Below are 8304 nucleotides of genomic sequence, written 5' to 3'. Positions count from 1 at the left end.
AGAAGTAGGACAAAAGAATATTAACTTAGAGACTATAGAAGCGTGTCTGGTAATAATTTCCATAAGTGCATTATTAAATCTTGCGTTACAAATCTACCTCATGCACAAGAAAAATTTAAAGAAAAGATACATGAGTAGAGCAAACGCACTTGACAAAATAAAAAAAAAAATAAAAAAATTTTAATTTTATATCCATGGCTCAATGGGAAACAATAAATTAATTAATTACATTAGAATCAGAAAATATAAAAAAATCATATAAATGTATAAGCCAAAAAACACATTCGTCAAGAAACGATTAAAAAGCATTTGAAAATTATTACCAGTTCACTAGAAAATATAAGAGAAGTAATCTCCATAAATTTAAACAAACTTACTCAAGAACATAAAGAATATGTACTAGAAAAATATTGGGTTCTTAGAGACATATTAGTAAAAATATTATCACAACACAACATTTGTCAAGAAGTATCCCATAAGATAGAACAACCCATCGAAATAGATCTAAATAATATATGTATGGCATCCGAAACAACGGAACAGCTTAAAACAATAGAAGAAGAAAGTGGTTCAGAAGATTCTGATTCAGAAACGGAAATAAAGCAGTACAAAATGACACAAACAGTTGTAGATTTCATTAATACGGCCACAAGGCTTATGCCCGATTTCGATGGCAAACCAGAGAATTTAAGATCTTTTCTAGACGCACTTTCACTAATAGAAACATTAAAAGGCGACCATGCAACGGTAGCCATAAACCTTATCAAGACCAAATTAAAGGGCAAGATGTGATTAGAAAACTCACAAGTTCTGTGAAAGGTGAATCAGTTGAGTTCCTCTCGGCCAAAATACTGAACATCCGCCAGAATAATAAATCTGCCAATACGTACTGTAACGAAGTGGAAACTCTGACAAAATCATTGGAGAGTGCATACATCTCCGATGGTTTGTCATGCCCGTTAGCACAACAATACTCCACCCAAATCGCCGTAAAGGCAATGACCAAAAACTGCACCATTGATAGAGTTAAACTCATCATGGAAGCAGGCCAATTTAACACTATGAACGAAGCTATAGGGAAGTTTGTCAGTAGCTGCACCGAAGCTACTGGACAACAAAACGCTATCCTATACTTCGGAAATAGGACAAACAAAAACTACCGTGGTAATAGAGGAAGATAACATGGTAGAGGTGGATACAGAAGCAACGGCAACAATAATAACGGCAACAGAAATAGAAATGGAAACTCTAACTACCGTGGAAATAGACGTGGGTATAATAACAACAACAGTAATAGGCAAAACAATTATGCCCAAAATAACAACGTTAGAACTACTAACGCAGAACAAACTAACCCGGAAAACTAAAAGATCCCCCTAAGGTCAAGACAGAAGACAAAAAAGTGTATAAACTTAACCTTAGCTTAAGCATTTTCATAAACATCAAAATAGAACACAGTAATGATAAAGTAACATTATTAGTAGACACAGGAGCAGATATTTCATTAATAAAGCTCGCTCACTTTACACAAGATCAAATAAACACAAACAGAATATCAACATTAAGTGGAATAGGACAAGGCAAAATAAAATCTATTGGAACAACACACTTTGATCTAAGATACAAAAACTTTTTAATCCCACATACTTTTCACGTAGTGAACGATGATTTCCCAATACCATGTGACGGAATCATCGGTATGGATTTTATAAGAAAATACAATTGTGTATTAGATTTTAATGAAGATTTTGATTACCTCGTCCTGCGACCATTTAATTTCCCACAACAAATAGAAATAGAAATTACGAATACATGTAATGAAAGTTTAACATTACCAGCAAGATCAGAGGTGATACGCCACATTAAACTAGTGACTAGAAGTCAAGACATATTAATACCTCACCAAGAAATCCAACCAGGTGTTTTTATAGCAAGCACATTAGTAAAGTCAAATAACGCATTTATTCGTATTTTAAATACAAACAATAACACAGTTACCATAAAAGAACCACAAATATCAACTGAAGACATTAATGATTATGAAATTACAAACAATCACAATGAAAAACAAAGAAAATCAAAAATTTTACAATTATTAAAAACAAATTTTCCAAACCAATTCAAAAATACATTAATAGACCTTTGTTCCGAATTCAGTGATATTTTTGGTTTAGAAACTGAAACAATAACTACAAATAATTTCTCCGAACAAAAACTAAGAGTTAAGGATAAAGAACCGGTATACATAAAGAACTATCGTATACCACATACACACAAAGAAGAAATAGACAAACAAGTACAGAAACCAATAGACGATGGAATAGTCGAACCATCGAATTCCGAATATAATAGTCCTATCTTGTTAGTTCCAAAAAAATCTCTCCCCGGTTCAGATAAAAAGAGATGGAGACTTGTAATAGATTACAGACAAATCAACAAAAAATTAGTAGCATACAAATTTCCTTTACCAAGAATAGACGATATCCTAGACCAACTCGGTAGAGCTAAATATTTCTCATGCTTAGATTTAATGTCTGGATTCCATCAAATCAAATTAGAGAAAAAATCAAAAGACCTTACCGCATTCTCAACAAATAATGGATCGTATAGATTTACTAGACTCCCTTATGGACTAAAAATAGCACCAAACTCATTCCAAAGAATGATGACAATTGCTTTCAGTGGATTGAGACCAGAACAAGCTTTCCTATACATGGCCGACTTGGTCGTGTTGGGATGTTCCGAAAAACACATGCTATCGAATTTAACACAAGTTTTTGAGCTATGTCGAAAAAACAATCTCAAGTTACATCCAGAAAAATGTACATTTTTTATGACGGAGGTAACTTACCTAGGACACAAATGCACTGATAAGGGAATACTCCCAGATGATAGTAAATATTCAGTAATTGAAAAATATCCAACACCTACTGACGCAGATGGCGCAAGAAGATTCATAGCCTTTTGCAATTACTATCGAAGATTCATCAAAAACTTCTCAGAATATTCTAGGCATCTTACAAGACTGTCTAAAAAGGATGTACAGTTCGAATGGACTAAAGGTTGCGATATAGCATTTAATTATTTGAAAAAAGCATTAATGAGTCCAACATTACTGCAATATCCAGATTTTAAAAAACAGTTTTGTATAACCACCGATGCAAGCAAGCACGCTTGCGGCGCAGTTTTGACTCAGGAACACGAAGGAAAACATCTACCAGTCGCCTATGCTTCTAAAACGTTTACAAAAGGCGAAAGCAACAAATCAACCATTGAACAAGAATTAACAGCAATTCATTGGGCTATAACACATTTTAGACCATACGTATACGGACAACAATTCCTCGTTCGTACGGATCACAGACCTCTATCATATCTATTTTCAATGCGGAACCCAAGTTCAAAACTAACTAGAATGAGACTTGACCTAGAGGAATATGACTTTACAGTCGAATATCTTAGGGGAAAAGATAATTACTTTGCAGACGCTCTATCGCGAATAACAATCCATGATCTCAAAGACATGAATATAAAAGCAACACAAGTACTCAAAATAACTACAAGATCCATGACACGAAAAAACAAAGACATAAATAATATTAATACTTTGAATAAGCAGCATGATTCAAATATAATTGAAAAGCCCCGTATATATGTTCCTTTAAATAACACTGACGTCACGAAATATTGTAAATTAAAGATTTCTCCCGTGAGATACTATATCAAAGGTGGAAAATCTATAATTGCATATATACAAATCAATGACTTGTTTAATAATGGGAAACTTGACTTAGGTAAGTTCCTCCCGAGGCTCGAAGAAGTGGCCTGTAAACACGGCATTGATAACTTACAAGTGGCACCTAGTGAGAAAATTTTCGAATTTATCTCAATTAATGAATTAAAAAATATGGGCAATAAGAAATTGATTAATATTAAAGTAGCGCTACTAAATGAGGTGACCCACATTGATTACAAAGATGCTAAAACTATTCAAAACATTATAAGTAAATATCACGATGACCCCATTGAAGGTGGTCACGGCGGAACAAAAGACATTACGAAATATGTCAACATGAACAATGAAACAACAAAAACAAACACACATTTGAAAGGTCCATTAGTATTAACTCCCACCCCAACAGGAGTTTTTGATACTGTATATATTGATACCATTGGTCCGTTCCCTAAATAAATTTATGGAAACGAACATGCCATAACAATGATATGTGACCTGACTAAGTACTTAGTAACAATACCCATACAAGACAAAAGCGCTAAAACAATAGCTAAGGCAATTTTTGAAAATTTCATTCTCATATATGGTCCAATGAAGGCGTTCATTACGGACATGGGAACTGAATATAAAAATTCCATATTAAACGAACTATGTGCACTATTAAAAATTGAAAAACTAAATTCAACGGCACATCATCACCAGACGCTAGGAACAATTGAAAGAAGTCATAGAACCTTCAATGCGTACGTACGTTCCTACATATCTGTAGATAAAGATGACTGGGATGAATGGCTCAAATACTTCACGTATTGCTTCAATACGACACCATCAACCGTACATAATTACTGCCCGTATGAATTAGTATTTTCTAAACTACCACAAAAACTACTACAAATAAATGAAGTAGACCAAGTATCTCCACTTTATAACGTGGACAATTACGCAAAAGAGGCCAAATATAGAATAGAAATAGCACTTAAGAGAGCTCAATTACTTTTAAACAAACATAAGGGAAAAACAAAAGGAGAATTATGATAGAAACATTGTAGATTATAATTTTACAATAGGACACTTAGCTTTATTAAAAAATGAATCAGGGCACAAATTAGATAAAAAATATATAGGCCCATATAAAATTAAAAATCTATTATTAAGAGAAAATGTAAATATAATAGATCCTAAGACTAATAAAGAACAAATAGTACATAAAAACAGACTTAAGATTTATATACAATAAATAAAAAAAATATATATATATATATATATATAATATAATAAATAATGATGATCATCAATAATAATAACAAAAAGAAAATAACATTTTTTTTTTTAATAAGAATAACTAATAGATTTAAATAAAATAACATTGTAAAAGAATGTCCATAAAACTTCAGTTATATGAACATTCTTCTGAAAAATGGAGGTGTAGCATGCAAACGCAGTCAACATAAACAGCAGCTAAAAGTAAACTCAAATAAAGAAACATTAAAGTCGCAGTCCATTGACACTTCACACACACACACACACTTACAACATACAACAGAACGGCATTTAATAATCCAAAATATTGAACGCTGTCCTGTTGCGTAAATACAAATCAATAATGCCTAGTCAGCAAGAAATCCGATCATGGGGAGGCCACTGCCCATGTCGCTAAGTGCACTGCCGCACATACAATGTATTAAACAATATTAGCGATCATCGACTCTGCTGACTGAAGCATTGGCCATAATACTTACAACGTACTAAGCCATAACACTGAACGCTGCCTCAGTTGACTTACCCAAAATATGTTGACCGCTGGTTGTATGCAGCGATTGCTCCATTTAGAACATGGGAATAAGAACGTCAACGTAGGACGCCCATGTATATAGAAATAAGTATAAATAGAACAAGTAGATGCATAAGAATGGCAATGTCAAGCCAACCGCCTTCAGTGGCGAAAGTAAGACTGAAATAAATTCGCCTTCAGTGGCGTAACCAAAATAAATAAACCCTTTAACATTACAGTTGCTTCTCAACCGAGTTTAGACCTTTCGAATGATGGGTCTATGTTTATATCTATAAACTTTTAAAAAATTTAAGAGAAAAGTATATTTAACATCGAGTAAAACTAATGTTTATTTTTACAAAGTCGGCGAAAAATTAAATGAGATATTCAAATTTTCATGACAAATTATTTCAGAATATGCGTTCACTACAAGGAGAAATCGGTGAAAGCTGAATAAAAAAAAGGTTAAGCAAAAATTTTTGAGTTATATAGCCAAAAATTGTATTTTTCTCATGAAAGGTTAAATAACTTAGTCAAATTTCCCCCGATTTTTTAAAGTAAAAATCACTTTATATCAAATGTTAATATTGCATCAATTCAGGAGTAGTATAGTTGCTTTATAAAATAGGGCGTGAAAACTTTGCCAAATTCGAAAAAGGACCTAAAAATTAACACAGAAAATACACACAGATCTCTTAAGTTTTCTAAAAGTTTATATATATATATCATTCGAAAGGTCTAAACTCGGTTTATAGTCAACTGAGTTACAAGCTTATCAGTGCGGAAAACCGGTTTTTAACAGTAAATCAAGATTGTGTTGGTGTTTGACAAAAATTTCGTATCTCGATTCTTACTTCACTCGGCTAAACCTACTTGAAAAATAACATGACCTACCTGGTATTTTTACTTCATTATTTTTTGTAGCATTGTGTAATAGAGCACACAAACTTGTACTTTCTCTCTTTTATTTAAAAACTCTTTAAATATAATCAAATAACACTAAAAGAAAAACTTATAAAAATATAACGAGTAATCAAAAATAATTACCTACATACATACATAATTTTTTAGTACTTGTTATTATATCTGATTTCTTCTTTTAATGGTAAATGAGATGTTAATTTCTTAATTGTTTCCAATCACACTGATTACTAATTATTTGAATATTTGAAACAAAATAGTTAATCATTAACATTTGAACAAACACGAAATCTTTTTTGCTATTCAAAATCAAAAATAAATAGGTTTAAAATTATTGGATTCTTTATAATTCTTTTTAAAGATGTGAAAACAATGGCAAATAAACCATTACAAAAAATACTCTTTTTTGCATTTACCTGTGTTCTTGACCTCAGACGCTATATTTCTCCACGCCAAACTAGTCATGTCTATGGTACAGTCGTTTTTTTTCTGTATAGTTTCATAAACATGTTTTTTTTTTATAAATTCGACTAAAAAAATTGAGGAAAATGCTTCCGCCTGTGAAATGGTCATGCTTATTGCAAAAAAAATACCGCGCAATGCTAATCTCACCTCGTTCAGAAAACCGTGTCGCACGTGCGATATGCGTGCCATATTATATCGCAGCGGTGTCGCACGTGCGATACGTATGCGATATTATATCGCCTCGGTGTCGCTGTCGTGCAAGTGTGCACAGTTTTCATCGCTTCCTACCAATTGGAGATCAATTTAACGCTTTAAAAACACATACATATTTTAAATATGGCTGCCTTTTGTGGAAAGTGCACTAAAATGTTTGCAAGGAGTGATTTTTCAGTTGTGCCGTGTAATGGCTTTTGTAAAAAGCGCTTTCATAGGGCCTGTTGTGAAGGTCCTATCACGGAATATGACGTGAGGATGTTTGCAGCCAACCGGCATATTAGTTACCTGTGTCGTGACTGTGACAAAATTTGCAATATTCTTGAGTCGATCCTTGCCACTCAGAAAATAGGCTTGGAATCGATTATGACGGTTTTCGAAGTGAAGATTGGAGCATTAACCACCCAGATTGACTTAGTAAAAAGCCAAGTCATTCTATTATCTTCAAATGGCAACAACAATGCCACTAGTGTTGATGCTTTAACTACTGAAGTAAGTGCCCTGAAATGTGCTGTTATTGATGTAATCGCTCACAACAACAATAGCGGCTTAAATGGTTGCCGATCTTCGGATATCGAATTGCTTATGTTCTTGCCGCTTCCAAATTCGTCGCAGTTAGTTGCTGCGCCTTCTGAAAACCCGTCGGTTAATCGCGGCGCATCTATGCTTAACCCTGCTGCTTAACCGACTCTTGCAGATGGTGGAAGAATGTCAACAAGCAAGCATGACAATAACACAGTTCATACTATTGCTTCCGAAACAATCTAATAAGCGTCCTGTTCTGTCTACTGCTGTCTATGCCAATTCTATGCAATCCAACGCAAAGCCCTCTGTTATATCAGCTATCGGCGCTGTTGCGGAAATCGAAACTGATGTAAATGTTAACAGGGTTGACGATTCTGTAAATGCTGTTAACTCTGTAAATGCTAACTCTGAAAATGCTGTTAATTCTGCTACTACCCAGCCGCCAATAGGTGCAAATTGGATTACTGTGGAACGAAAGAAATTGTCCAAGCAGAGAAAAATTGTGGTAGGACGTAATAATAACAATGACGATCTGGGTGTAGTAGCGCGTCATAAGTGGCTCCATTTATCTTCGTTTAAGCCATCGGTTACTGAAGATGATATTGCAAACTATGTTGCGAATAAGGTCAGCATTGATAAGCAACACATTGCCTGCTACAAGCTGATAAAAAAA

This window comes from Rhagoletis pomonella, unplaced genomic scaffold, assembly GCF_013731165.1.
Source record: "Rhagoletis pomonella isolate Grant_MI unplaced genomic scaffold, Rhpom_1.0 Rhpom_scaffold_00005, whole genome shotgun sequence".
NCBI lineage: Eukaryota > Metazoa > Arthropoda > Insecta > Diptera > Tephritidae > Rhagoletis > Rhagoletis pomonella.
The sequence above is the reverse complement of the archived record's forward strand: the minus strand, read 5'-3'. Positions refer to the sequence as shown.